The 15,739-nt window shown below is 42.1% G+C and overlaps 1 long non-coding RNA gene across 1 annotated transcript in view; it reads right to left on the reverse strand.

The window, feature by feature from the left end:
• Positions 1 to 15,739, reverse strand: part of LOC138513193 (uncharacterized) — a 150,394-nt gene that overhangs the window by 13,280 nt on the left and 121,375 nt on the right. Inside the window, exon 2 of the long non-coding RNA XR_011281726.1 lies at positions 7,945 to 8,151. This is a non-coding gene — a long non-coding RNA (uncharacterized lncRNA). The remainder of the gene's footprint in view (positions 1 to 7,944; positions 8,152 to 15,739) is intronic.

The raw sequence follows: 15,739 nt of genomic DNA on the forward strand, positions 1-15,739 counted from the left end.
AAAGGCCGCTGCAGGGTGATCTAGCTTTCCCACGATAGCCGCCACACAATGGAACCCCCTTCCACCTCACCTAAGAATGATTGAGTCCCACCAAGCCTTCCGCAAAGCAATCAAAGCCAAACTCTTAATTTGAATTCTAATCGAATGCTTTCTTATGTCTGCCTAAATCCTTGTATGTATTATTGAACGATGTACTTGCAACTAAGAGACCTCACAGTCACATGTAACCATCTTAAAGCATAATGTTTGGCACACCTTCATGTAACAGCGCCACGATTCCTCTGGGCTGCATGTGCGCTTTATAAATACAAATAAATAAATCACGCTGGGAAGATCCGCGATAGACCAGGAAAATCTGTGAAACATAGGCCTCTCTCCTGCTATCTAGGAGTCTCAAATGTGAATGTGTTTAGATCTGCCATTTTGTGAAACATAGGCCTCTCTCCCGCTATCTAGGAGTCTGAAATGCAAATGTGTTTAGATCTGCCATTTTGTGAAACATAGGCCTCCCTCCCGCTATCTAGGAGTCTGAAATGCAAATGTGTTTAGATCTGCCATTTTGTGAAACATAGGCCTCTCTCCTGCTATCTAGGAGTCTCAAATGTGAATGTGTTTAGATCTGCCATTTTGTGAAACATAGGCCTCTCTCCCATTATCTAGGAGTCTCAAATGTACATGTTAGATCTGCCATATTTGTGTAACATAGGCCTCTCTCCCCTATCTGGGAGTCTCAAATGAAATGTGTTTATAACTGCCAATCTATGAAACGTAGGTCTTTACCACTCTTCAGGAATCTCTAATTTAATTGCACTATTCTCACGTCGGCCATGCTATAAAGCCTAGCATTTTCCAACAGCCTAGAAATCACGAATCTAGTTAAGGCCTGCTTACTGCCTACCATTGTCTAGGTCCACTATCTGAGTTCCCATAACTCTTAAGGCATTATCCCTCTATAAACCACTCTGTAAAACCTAGGAGTTCCTGTGAAACCCGCCGACTGCCTTGACCAAGTGCCATAGACTGGGTAAAAACTCTTAGAACCTCCATCACATTGACTTCGGTCACTGAGGGCGTTCCAACCACAAAGCGCATGTAGGCCATACAAATGGGGAAAGAGCGTTATATAAATAACCCAGCACAATACAACATATAAAACAAAACAGTACTCAAGTAATGACAAAGAAATAGATATAACTCTTGTTCCTTTAGTTTTTTTTGTACGTATTAAAAAAGGAATTGTAAAATCTTTAATATGCAAACAATTGTTTGCCTACTCAGTGTCAATATGAGTATGGTGACTATGGCAAAACATGTGGACTTTAAAAATAAGTTGCATTTATAAACCATCTAATTATGAGTAGGGATCTCATGGGCTGTTTACGGCATGGGGTACATAACACTGTTTCACAATGTCTTGTAGCTAAAAAGTTAATGGCCTACTTACCTCTGTAAGGACAGCGATAGACTTAAGTTAGTTTAAGGCAGGGGTCTGACACTTCAGCTTCTCCAGAGCTTTGAACTACGATTCCCATGATCCCTCTTCATTGACTACACTGGCTAGGGCTGATGGGAGCTGTCGTCCAAATGATCTGGAAAGGCAAAGGTTTCAGACCCCCGGCCTAAGGCAGCGGCGAGGAGGTGGACGGGAGAAGTTTGATGCCTCTTTCTTGCTTGCATAAGACACCCTGAGAATTTCAGGCGTTCAGCTGCCGTCTTCACGGGCAAAGATACTATATTAAAATCTCCACGCCGCAACATTTCTCCCTGATACATATTTCATAGGTTCTGCAAGATGATTTAATGGGACATAATGTTTACAGATTGCTCCAATCTCCATAATGAGAAGAGTGGCTGACATGTTTGTGCATCAATCTACGCATAGTTATTAGGCTGCATCGAGAAAGATGGCGACAGTGACAAAATGCATGGCAGATGCTGGTCCCCTTTTTTATTTAATTATGTGCTGGATATGAAATTACACATGATGCATAGTTTTCCAAAATAAGAAGCAATGGGTCTTAGCTTGCATAACTGCACACAAGAATGATAGGGACCTGTGATGCATTGAAGTTTCAGAAATAAAACATGACCCTAAGCTGTTGATGTAAGTATATTATTGCATGTTACATTTTCTAAAAGGTGGAAAGTTGGTAGAGTGACAAAGTCTTGTGATTGCACAAAGCTGGACCAATGTGTGTGTCATCCAGGGAAAAGCGACACATATAAGACTATTGGAAGCTTTTGCCAATGGCATTGTAGTAGAGGAGAACAGACGGTGACACAATTATGTCACCTAGGTAAGGAACTCGCCGTGGCAACAGTAATGACAGATGCAAGTGATCACAGTTGAAGGGTGTTTATTGAACTGTGCAGGTAGGTTGGAAAAACGCCAAATCTAAACCTAAATCTAAGATGGGAGCAAGCTTCGACCATCAAACAATAATAAGGCAGCCCTAGTGGTACCTTGTCTAAATAAAAGGGCCTATAACAAAAACCTATTGCCAATCTTTACACTAAATACAAAGAGAAGTGTGGGATAATGTTCTTAAGAAAGAAGGAAGTGTTCACAAATGATAAGTCAGGATGCAGTACTTGGGGTCTCCCTTCCCCACGTTTTCAGCACTGGATCAGGTAGGACTTTGGAGCACAGCAAACACTTGTGCTTTCCCAGCACGAGCCGACAGTTCCGCCCTCAGCGATCAAGGCTTTCAGTGGTTAACTTTCTTTTGACCCAAAAGTCTCTTGCCACCGTGGGCCTGATGTATTCCAATATAAAACAAAGAGTAACTTTTTACATATGCATTGGGCGTTGGTTTTCACCCCTGGATCCCCCTCTTCCAGGTGCAGATCCCTAGAAAATTCCTTAATGATACCAGGACCTCTTGGTTTTGAGGACCTGTCAGGTTCAAAGAATCAAAACAAAAAGTTCTTCTCTTTATTAGGGTGATAGTTCTTCACCCCGTGGCGTCCCTTCTTCCGGGCTAAGACCCTGCTCATATTTTATTTTGTTGTATTCACGGGTCGGTGGGTTTTGGCTTGTCACCCGTGGATCCACCTTTTGCGGGCTCATATCTGACTCAACTGTTCGCCTCCCTCGATCGGGTTCACTATGGCTTTCAACACAATCTCCTTTGTGACATTCACAAATCTTAATATCTTTTTATACAGTTCACTGTGAACATCCCTCAGTTGGGTTCACTCTTGTCAACACACTGTATTTCAGGACTTTAGGTAACCCAAAAAATCCTATTTCATCAAAAAAGTTTGTCCGGAAGCCAAGGAAGGTTCGATCGACCTGCAAGTGGTGAGAGCTCTGCTTTGAAAGGTGATTGGCTGATGATGAAAAGGATCCAGACTCGGGCAAAGACGAGGTTCAAAGGTCATCTATTCATTTATGTGATTGGAGTTTTGTATGGCGCTACATTGCAAGCAAGCCGCTTCAAAGCTGAAAGGAAAGAATTAAGAGCGGCTGATCTGTGCCGCGAGATTACCTGATGGATAAACGAGTTTCATCCAATTGTTTGCGCGCGACCAAGGCGGCGTGTGGCGTGCATGCCTTATTCTTGGGTGTGCATTGTCCTCAAGGTGAGTCAGGTGCATTGCATCAGACGCTATCTCTGTTGTCTATCCGGGCTGGAATTGTGGCAATGAAAACCTGCTGAGAGTTTCCTTTATTCCAGCCAAACCAGCATCTCTCCGTTCAAAAGGCCCAATATACAGGCTATTCATCTGTAATCAGGAATCCGTGAATTGACTGAACCCCAACCCATGCACAACACTACGGAATGACTGGCCTCTCATGCAACGTGCGCGCTTTTCTAAATAGGCAACTTGTTTTTCTGTACCCCATGTAACCAAAACGCTTCAGATATTTTAATCAAACAATATATACAGAAGAGTTGGGCGTTACTGTCTGGTAACAGCCCTTTGGATCTAGTTAGAGGCCTGACTGAATTTAGGGCTTTAATACAGGACCTTGGCTGTTACCAGGTTGTAATGATACCCTTCTGAAGTGTATATAGCTTTGGTGAGCCGCCCTCCCACCTCCCAATTCCCGCAAGTGAGTTTGGCTTCATGCTAAGCGAGTGCACTGAATCTCCTTGGGGGAGAAACACTGTAACATAAATGGCCGCCATGGAGATAGAAACAAAGTCCCCTCTCTATGCCCCTAGTAAACACCACAATGGACAGCCGGAAACGTAACAGTTAGCCAGGAGGGGTGGTGGGTCGGAGCTTTGGGGTTGTAGGGATCAGTGTGACCAATCCAAATGGAAGACTGAGGTTAAGGCGCCTGAGGCTTGCATGGAAAATGGGCTTTACCATACGATAAAGTTCATGTTCCCAGCCTCCTATAGGCTGGCGCCTCATATGGGATAAAGCACACAGGAGGCAACATCCTAGAAGTTCCCTTTTATTGTAGTCCTGTAATGTTTAGTGCATTACACTAGAGCCTAGTGTGCCTGTCCGCACACTATGAATTGGTCAGGACTGTGTTATACGAGGAGGTGACAGGATAGGGCCTGAGCGGGCAACATTTGGAAATGCCCACTCGGCAGCACTGTGTGGGCATTTACAGATGTTAACGGCACTGCGTTGGGCCCAACTACATCAGGCCCCACTTGTTAGGCAATCCTGGTCGGAGAGGTTGAGGGACCTGATGTGTGAGGTCTTTTGGGAGTGTTCGTTGTTCAATTGCCATGCTTTGGTAGCTCAGTTGGTATGTGTTTTGTGTGTTGGAACATTTCAGCGTGTTATTGCAGGAGGAGAAGATTGCCCAAGAAAAATCTTTTATTGGACAATGAGAAGATATCAGAATGTGTACATAAGTTTAGCTTAATACTGCTGTGTGCATCTTTTGTGAAAAGGGGAAGTGGTGCCTGGGGTGGAATGCAGCCACTTTACAAGCAGTAGGCATTGGCGAGGCATGCAGATTTGACTTTTGTCTGGGTATTTCCAAGGCACTACCATAATGGCACTACCTGCCCATAAGATGGCAACAGCTGAAGAATGGGGTGAGTACCAGGGCATGTGTTGTCAGTGGCTGTCTAGTTTTGGTGTGTGCGTGTGCGGGCATTGCAATACCCACACACTAGCCAAAACGTACATAGACCATACCGTGGCGTGATACAACATGGAAAGAAGTTTGTAAGAAATTTCAGGAACAGTGATGGAAAACGCTTTAAAGTTGTTAAAACATTACAATACCTATATTACAGTCAAAGCTGTTGGCTTTGCCAATGCCTGCTTTTAGCAGGACCTCAGTGCAAGGAACAGGTGTGAGGACACACATTGATGGTGGACGAAGGTACAGTTGGTTAAGGCCATTTGTATTACCCCAGGAGCTTGAAGTTTACAGGTGCAATTAAACCATTAACTCTCAAAAGCGTGCTTAGAAATAACACAGGCAGGCCCTATACAGCAGGTTTGATGTTACTGGCTGAAAGAACTAGTTCAAAGAGATCCAAGGAGGGTGTGTTTTGGGAGAAAAGGGCCATGTAATGGATGGGAATCAGGATAGGTGGTCAATGGGTGGGTAAACAGCCACACAACAACCACAAGCTGACCCTCCTCACATCCTATCTCCGCCCTAACTGTAGACCAATGAAATTGTGTATGTTTATAGTAAAAATAAGTATGATACAGTTGGCCAGAAAACCACCAAGGGCTGTATTACAGAGATTTGGCCTTGGTGGACTGCAATCATCCACTGGCGTTGCCACCCAAGCATACATTGCCCATGTGCAAACACCCATTTGGAAAACACATTTTTGCACTTGCCAAATGCCATTCACGTTTGACTGTACTGGTGAAACGTTTGTGTCACCATCTCATGGCCACAACTGCCAATCGCACACACACCGGGTTGAGGCAGACTACGCAAAGCAGATACGTGCTATTACCCCAAGACCATGTTTTGTTTGCAATTGGTTGTTAATAACGCGCTTAATACCTGAGGTTTCTAGGCGCGGACCCCGGGATCGAGCCTGTGTTGCACTGCGTCGTCTTGCTTCCAAGGCGAGCGCGTTGCCCCCGAGCTATCCTCCCGAGACAGAGCTTAACACTGTAAAAGAATCTGATTTGCATATTGATGTTTTCACACGGAATGGAATGTTTCACTGCATGGATCGCAAATACATCAGATTTTTGGGGGACGATGGTTTGTGATAGAATTCAGGTGAACTTCCCTGAACCCTGGACATTGGTATCGCTCACAGGGAAACAGAATGACAGGATTGGTTCTTGTAGACCAGGGTTTATAATAGGGGGGCATCAGAACTACAACTCCCAGAGTGCAAAGTTGAAACCAGGACTGGACTAGCGTCTCCTGAATGGAATGGGTAATGTTGGCATGTGTGCTGTTGCAGCCCGTGAAAGACACAGGCATCGACCATCAGCGTCTTCCGGGTGCAAAATCCTGAATTTGGCATCCTGCCAGCATGGTGAGCCGAGGTGAGTAAATCTCACCGGCTAAACCTTGGCAATAAGTGCCTCACTATGTCCATAATCACGTGTGGGTAAACTGTAAAAAACAACATGGCGCTGATGTTTGGAGCAATGGCACTCTCTGCAATAGTTTTAATTATAGTATCTCAGTTAATGATGAAAATTCAATGTTCACAATTTTAATCGGCAAGAGAACTACTGTTTATTTGCTGTAGCAATGCACATGCTTGGACATCTGTTTAAGCCAGGGTGCTGGCAAAGTCACGCCCCTAATGTGAGATATTAATGACTTGCATGTTTTTCTTCTCTGTTTCATGAGCTTCCTATGTAGATGCCCAGGCCTCGGCCATCTGTTATCCTAGGGCTCTCATCCAAGGAATCCCGCCAGGAAGGCATGCTATTTTACTGCAATCTGTCTCTAGTTGTCAGTATACAATATTTCCTGTGTCATCATTGCTGTTTGCAGTGTTTTTTGCGCAGAGCTTTGGACACACGTGCCCTAGAAATAAAGTAGAATCATTAAGCAATATTAGGAACACATTGAATCGTACGTGATCCAGTAAGACCAGCTCAGACCACGGTCTGAATAAGGGAGATACTAGAAGGAACAGTGTGAGTGCTGTTTAGCTGGGGAGCTATCCTGGATCTGAAGAGCACGGTACGCTGTTGGACTGCTGTTGGACCACTCGACCGCTGGCTAATAACAGTGGACCTTTTGGATTTCATTTCTGTTGGACTCTTCCATTGATGAACTGTGTTCCACTCTAATCTCCTGACCGCTCACTTGGCCTTGACACTAGAATCGTGAACAGTGCACAAGTAGTTTGTGAAACTCAATTAGATGAACATGTGCGCAATTGCCTGTTAAATCTATCACACTCATCTATCTTATATCGTGATTGGTCCAACTCAACTTTCAACTCTTCTGCCACTTCCCCCATGTCTTTTGTAAAACCAACCCGAGACCCTCTTTTGGGCAAAATCCTGCATATGTCCCCTTGTATGAGATCACTTTAACTGCAACGAACAACGGGATGACTAGCGTAACCAAAATCTTCGAAAGTCCGGATAAGAAGATCGATGCTCAGATTCGCTTCTTAATCTTCTGTTATTAAAAGTCGATTGGCCAGCATGAGAACTTAGAAACCAACATAAGGTCTTCCTATAACAGCAAACTAATTTGGCTTTTGTCTACACCACCTTGTGAGGCTCCCTGTTTGAATCCCCAGCCCTCAATGGTGCTCGAAATTTGATTCTCAGACATTGGAGGAAGTTGCTATCATAGGTGAGGGCTGTACCAAGATGCATCTTGACCCCACGTCCCCCTCAACATCTGAAGTTGTTACTGAAACACAAGAACCCGATGAAGGAAAAGAATCAAACGTTCTGGTAACACCCCAAAAAATCAAAAAATCAACCTGCTACATTAAGATCTGCAACAATTAAGTCCAAAAAATGCATAGAGGCATTGATCACCCCTATACGTAAAACATTGCTTACCTTCTCATCAAAATCCTTTAGACCAAAAAAGGAAATCTAAAGGAGAGGATAAGAGGAAACATTCCCTCTCTAACTCGTCTGGTCCTCTAACAGTAGACACAACTGCAAACAGTTGTATGGAAGACAATGACATACTCCATTTCTTCCCTTCCTCAATGTCCGTCGATCATGATTCCTTTGTCTCCATGTCTTCCAATAGGCAAGTCTCTGTGAATAATAAAGAAGAAAGTGTGAAAAGTAGCAATGAAATCTCTGAATTTCTTACACTGGAGCAAAAGAGAATCTGATCTTGTAAGCTACTGAGAACTTCAGAGAAGATATCCAGCAATGTAGAAAGATTTAGAATTTGCTCCTTCACAACCCAAGAATCTCGACATAGTCCTCAAAGGAAATCTCACAATAAGGAGTGCACTCAATCATCTCAAAAAGAAGGATACGTAATCTCCTCATCGTTAATTAACAGACCAGATGTCCCCCACACTGAAAACTCTGACCATAAACAACCGGATTCCCTACTCTTCATTATGAAAGACAGACAAACAGAGGATCCCTTCCCTAACAGCACGACAATTCTAACTGTGCTCAAATCTATACCTAATTTGAAACAAATACAATCCCAAGATATCCAATACATTCAATTCATTAACAACAACAGCATGGATGCAGTCAAATTGACTATTCCTTCACAGATAGTAAGGGAGCTGTTATGCAGCATGAATGATCAATTGAGACATCATGGTTTCAAACTTGAACTGAATAGAGCAACAAAGCCATGCAAATCGTTGGGCAAACTGCACATTAGAGCTGTGCCATCTGATTCAACGCAGTCTACTACATTTGAACCTTTATCCATTGATTGTCAAGGCAAACAGGGATATCTAAGACGAGAAGTATCTTTTAAAGATGCTGCACATAACCCTAGAGACACATCTTGGTCGTGGTTGAAGAACGCAATCAAAGATACCAACTCTCAAGATAATCATTAATGCCGGGCAATTCTGATTTCCCATAACCTCAATATGGCTGTGTGGAACACAAGAGGATTTAAACATTTAATGTGAAATAACAAACACCATCCCCTAGCCTCTTACAATATTATTGCACTACAAGAAACATGGTTAACCAAAGAACCCTCTTGGTCGGGCTATGAAATATGCTGGATTCCGGCCATTAAACATGTCAGCAGGACTCTTAACAGCAGTCAAATTAGAGCTGGGGTGCATTTTATCACCTTGGGCATCTCCTCATCCATTTATGCAATTAACTAAACTTACTTCTTCAAAACTTCTGAATCCTCACGTCAAAGATGCAGCCATCTCCAATTTGTATTGGACGCAATTGCAAACAACTTTTTTGAACTAGTTGGCAATATGTTAGTCTTAAGAATGAGTGAACCACCATTGATACTGTATCAGATGTCTTAGCACCAACACATTTCTTCTCTCTGCTCAAGCGGTTCGATGGATGAATTTCATGGGAGAGAGGGGCTTTACAATGCTTAATGGAACACTCGCAGGTGACACTCCTCCACAAGCAACTTGGCACAGAGATACACTGTCTGCTATACTTGACTATGTGTTTATTGCCATGTGTTCAATTAACAATTAAGAAAGATTTTAAATCATTCCAATAGTAGATAGTCATCCTAATATTTTAGGAATGACCTGGACACAAACAGACCATACTCAAAGTGATTATTACAAGCCATCGATCGAACTACAGGGGGGGAGAAATAGGGTGAAATGACCTCTATCTAAACTTCATATTCTCAAAGCTTGTTTATACAATGATCTCTATTGCTTATATCGACATATGTGTGCACCTTACACTGAAACATTACATCTTTTTTTACAGAAACAGCCCAAATAAATTCTCACCCTAATTTCACACATAGATATCCCAATAACCCAGTAGTTCAAAATATGAAGGCCACGGTTGGAAGAGAAATTAAATTAGATAATCCGTCCGACATGTGATCTGCATTAACTAAAGTTCGTACCTTTTATAAGAACTGGGTCAGACAGCACAAAGCCTACAAATTACAACTAGATGGAGAACGTATGATAACGGCCCTAGCATCTAAATCTAGTGCCCAGATCTGGGCTCTACTAAAAGATGGTATGAACAGTACCATGTCCTCCCTGTTGCTTAATGCAATCGGTGAACAAGCATGGGTCACTCACTTCTTGACCCGATCTGCAGAGGCTACTGCCCCCATTAACTCTCCTATTCTTTGTAAAAACGATCTTCTTCTCTGAGTATGTGATCATACTGATATCCTTATGCAAATCAATAGACTAAGTACATCTGTAGCCCGGTCCGGATGGATTATCTAATGCTACTCTGAAGTCCCATCCTGATCTTTGGGCCTCCATTTTGTCCTTAATATTTGAAAAAGTGATACTCGCTGGTCAGATCCCTTTATCGGTGAAATATTCCGTAATCATTCCCTTATTCATGAAGGAAGGAACCTACCAATTATCGTCCGATAGCCCTTCTCGATATCCCGGGGGAAGATTTTTGCTTGATTAGTCCTGAAGGAGCTTCTCAAATAGTTGAAGGTGACGGCTCCGATGGACATTCACCAATCAGGATTTGTCTTAGGTTTAGGAAGAACTGTTAATCTGTTTTTATTCACAGCTATTAAAAATCGCACTTTACTAACTAACCGACCGATATACTTAGCCTTCATAGATTTTAAACAGGCCTTTGACTCTATCCCAAGAGAAGAGACTTGCTATGTCATAAACTATCTTAAATTGGCTTTACATCCTTTATTCTTAACTTGCTTTACCAACTCTACTCTAATACCTTTATTCGAGTGAAGTTAATTCAAGAGGGCCTATTATCCCAGCCTATTCCGTCATACTGAGGCTTGAAACAGGGATGCATTTTAGCTTCAACATTATTCCATTTTTTCATCAAGGACTTGAATGTACACTTGCAGGCAACCCGATAATTTACGCCCAAAGTAGGAGAATCACCTGTGTCATGGCTGCTCTATGCGGACGGTCTCGTCTTGATGGATAAGACATCAATAGGCCTTCAGAGAAAAAAAAACTATGCACTGGCTAATTCGTTAACGAATAACATACACAAATCAAACATTCTGATTATGCGTCCATGTAAAAGCAGAAACAACTTAGCTTTTAAATGGTCAATAGGAATGCAAAGGCTGGACATAATTCATGAATTCAGATATTCAAAATATCAATGAAAACAAACACGATACGCCATACAAAAGAGAAATTAAGCATATAATGGAAACCATGACTGCTCAAGCATCCTTAGTACAGGGACGTCATTTAGGGCTCGCCAGGGGTCGCACTTGCAACCCCTGAGCTCTCCCTTGCTGCCCCTGTGGTCTCCCTTGCACCCCTGAAAAAAAAGAAAAAAAATAATTTTTTATTTTTATTTATTTTTTTACAAATTGAAGCTGCTGGGCTGTGGCTAATGCCATGTGCCTCTTTGTTTCTGGAGTGCGTGGCTTTCTTGTTCAGGCTTCTTAAAAAAACAGGGGCTTCCACAAGTGGAACACTGAGCAGTGACCCTAAATAAGAAATAATAGGAATAACAAATCATTTCTCTTTCTGGAATTGTAAACAATAATTGCTAGACTCACTAAAGGTTTATTTGAGGCACACTTCAGGGGGTGAGTCACTGATTTAGTCTCTTCTTAAACACCTCAAATTCACAATGCAGACAAAATCCTCCAAAAAGCATTTAGAGTAGAATAAGCATCCATGTCGGACTATGTATTTAGCTTTTCGCAAGCTGCATTTATAGCATGTTTTTTCTGCTGCTACATATGGTGATCCATTCTTGTATGAAATTTATATCACATTACAATGATATTGTAACCATAGTGTTTCATAGTGTACTCAGAAACAATGCTATGTGATGCCACTTCCTGTTTTGTGAAGGGGTAAACGGTTGTTTTCCATTGCTTCCTGATATGTCACTTTGCGGTGGGGTCAAATGACATCACTTCCTGTAATGTCATCAGAGGTCAAGTGTCATGTGATGTCAATTCCGCTACCCCTGGCAGTTTGGTGAAATGACGTCCCTGCCTTAGAATACTGGAAATATGGCAAATTTTCCTGGTTGCCAGTTATAAACTTTTACAAACAAAAAGTTGTCACTGTCTTCATATATAGCGCTCAAGACAAATGACCAGAATGGGAGTATTTAGAGGGCATCTATTGAAAAATAATTCCTATCTTTACTACTAAAAAGTTTCCTGTCTAAGTTATCCGCTTTGCAGTAGGTCTGATATTGCTTAGAACTACTGTAGCCAGGCATTTCCTAGCACATTATAGAAAGTGCTTACTGACAAAACCTTTCAACTGAGTCTAGTATCAGCGCTGGCTTCTGCCTTAGAAGAAAAATATGACTAATCATTAAAATCATGGAAAGGCCATTGTATAGCATTAATGAAGAACGCTGATATTGAAGTAGAATTACTTATCTCTAATCCTGACCGTGCAAACAAGAAATTGTAGCACTTCGACTGGAGCGCAACCTGGGACAAGTGCAATCAGTACAGACTGTTTTCTAATGGAAAATTTATAATAAAACGTTTCCATCAAATACTGACATATGTTCAAACATTCCTGGACTAGAAATATTGTGCTCACTTAATGAGATTGATATGATAGACATGATACCCCGAGGTTTCTAAGCGCGGACCGGGGCATCGAACCTCTGTTGCTCCATATCGTCTTGCTTCCAAGGCGAGCACGTTGTCACTGAGCTATCCTCCCGAGATTGCATTTCAATTTATGGCCCACTAATGCACTCTTAGCCTCTCGCTTTAAAAACTTGGGCCGCAAAAACTCTTGCAGATTTTGTGGCTGGCTGATGAAATTGAAACCTTAGAACATTTGCTTGTAGAGTGCAGCACTCTGGCTGCTTTGAGAAAAGAGCGGTTTCATCCATTTCTTTGCGCTTTTATACTTTTATCGCCCCATCAAATGTGGATCATGACCTTCAACGCACAATGAATTTCTCTAAATCTAGCCACGTCAGTTATCTCTTACATTTAAAACTGTAATTTGCGAATGAACTGTGATGTGTTTCGGTCTATGTTTTTAATATTCTGGCTGGCCCTAGCTTTTTAAACAACTGTTTCAAACAACGCACCTTGCTTATTTTGCACCTCTATATATAGATATAACTTTGCCGGTATACTTACAAAATGTGATTATAACTAATGTGAATGTATTTTATCATTGTGTCTCAGGATTGTGATTTCATATTAAAGTTTTATAAGTTGATGGATGAACTTAAATGTATAGGAATCTACCTGACTGTGTAAATGTAGTGCATACAAATGTGTATTTATCTTGTTATGTGAAAGGTTGTCATTTTGTTCAACCAAAACAGATTAAATTAAATAATTTAATTTCAGGAACAATTGGATGAGCGGGGTTCAGGGGGTTAGGGGAGGGTTGTGGTTGTATGATTGTGCACACATACACTCACTCACTTCACTCACCTATCTCACTCACTTCACTCACCTACCTCACTCATCTCACGCTCTCTGTGGGCAGTAGAATTCCACGAAACCCGCATTCCAGCTTTCCTTTACAGGTGGAAGCGCAGGGATATAGATGGAAGTTTATGCGAGGGGGTGCACTGCGCAATCAAAGCAGAACAGCAGCAATATCACTGTTGCGTTTTTACTTGCGTCAACCTAGGGCGGTCCATGAAAAAAACAGAGTGGAGAAATTACTGCCTTTCTTTGACCTAAAAACAAAAAATACTTTGTACTGTTTTTTTATCCCCCACAATCACTAACTAATACCCTTACCCCACACCTATATTTTAATTTAAAAGTATCAACATTTCGAAAACAATAGGTATAAAAAAAACTCAGTAATTTCTTCCTACTTTTTTGTATTAGGTTATTTCTACAGATACCTCAATCCTAGTGCTGGTAAATGTCTCTAGAAGCCAGACAAACACATCCTCAACTCTACATGGAAAGGAGCAGGCTTGGCCTAAAACCACAGTCGTTGTGACCATTAGCAAAAAAAGATGATATTTAATAATAAAATAGCTGCCACCAATATAGTTGGGAGTAGGGGTACTACCACCCTACCACCACCTATACAGCAGGTACCCCACAATACCGCCAATATTCTCTCCTGGGACATTGCAGGCATAGAAAAGCATTTGGAAGATACAGCATTTGCGGGAATGTATTGAAGGGGTTCGTCCTCATATGTTTTCAAGAGACTTGGGCGACAGAGGTCTGTAATATCCAAGGATGTGCCGCCTACGCAATGCCGGCTACTAAGGGAAAAAGGGGTACACCAATGGGAGGCCTGTTCACATGGGTGAGTTCACAATTTAAATGGCCGGTTATATAGCAGGGAAACTAAAACTCTAGAACCTCAACTCTTATATGTTACAATTGGCAAGGATTTCAAGTTAAATCTGTTTAACATCTACAACAGGACCCTAGGGGAGCTCCCCCTTGCAGAGCCTAATTTGGATGAACGACCTGCTGCAAACGAGTCTACCACATAATCCTTCCGATGTTATTAAAATGGCATTAGGGGATTTTATCCTACAATATGAAGCGTTGAAGATTCTCTGGGAAGATCAGGAAGCAGCTGGGGGGATACCACAACTACTTAGTGATTATCCAAAAAAGACTGATCGTCTATCCGTAGAGGTAGCAAGAATCATGCAGAATAACAATCCTGGGGCCTGTAATGGACGCTCCTTAAATGACCAGCCGGTAAGGACTGCCTTTCATGGGCACAGTGGCAATAGCAAGATGGTCTATATTGCGATTGATGTAACATCATGGAATCGGCTGAGGTCCTTCATAGTTATGGCCCGTCATGAGGGTGATCATAAACCCTAGCCTGTGTGGTATCTGTATTGAAGCCTGGATTCAATAAGGAGAGTGCGTTGCAGCAGAAAGTGGATACTGAAATCCAGGGCCTATCACGGCGGGTGGTGAAGTGGTCAAGGGAACACAACCTGAAAGCAGCACTCTATCAGGCCATTGAGGGTCTCTATCAGGCCATTTATGATCTCTATCAGGCCATTGAGGGTCAAGTAGCCGGCATCCGTGATCCCCGAATTGATAGAAATCTGAACTTAGAAAAGTTTTCGGGAATTAAGACGGAGAACTGGTGTCGGGTCCCCTGAGGGGACGGCCGTCGATTTTATGCTGTGTATGAAGTATTAGGATCTAGATATTTGCTGCCTATATTCGGATGAAATGACATTTGTAGGGTAACTGATGCACAACATTTCTGTTCAATAACTAGTGAGCCCACTTTGTCACAGAATGTGGCCAAGTACTTCCATATGGCCTGGCTAAGGAGAACGAGAGTTTTTGATGAATTTGATAGTTATTTCTGGTGATATTAATTTTTTTTTTATTTCATTTAAACTGTTTGTCATTAAATAATTAGCTATTTAAGTTTCATTTTTAATCATGTATAATGAAATAGTTGTAAATGTGTGCTTTGATGGTTTAACAACCGAATCAAGCTTGTTATTGATTGATTGCAAGGGTCAGCAACCTGTGGCTCTCCAACGCCAATGATCCCTCATAATTCACCATGCAGGCTAAGCCTGATGGGTGTTGTAGTCCAAAACCTCTGGAGAGCCAACGTTTGCAGGCCTCTGCTCTAGAAAATTAGGAGCTGTACTCCATCAGGACCAAATAAAAGTAGGAAAAGTACTGTAATTTGGAAGAGGCACAGTACCTGGCAGAATATCCATAGATTCATTGTTTGGCAAATGCTGCAGCCTGGTTCACGACGGGGAC

This window comes from Ambystoma mexicanum, chromosome 12, assembly GCF_040938575.1.
Source record: "Ambystoma mexicanum isolate Mex_15411 chromosome 12, UKY_AmexF1_1, whole genome shotgun sequence".
NCBI lineage: Eukaryota > Metazoa > Chordata > Amphibia > Caudata > Ambystomatidae > Ambystoma > Ambystoma mexicanum.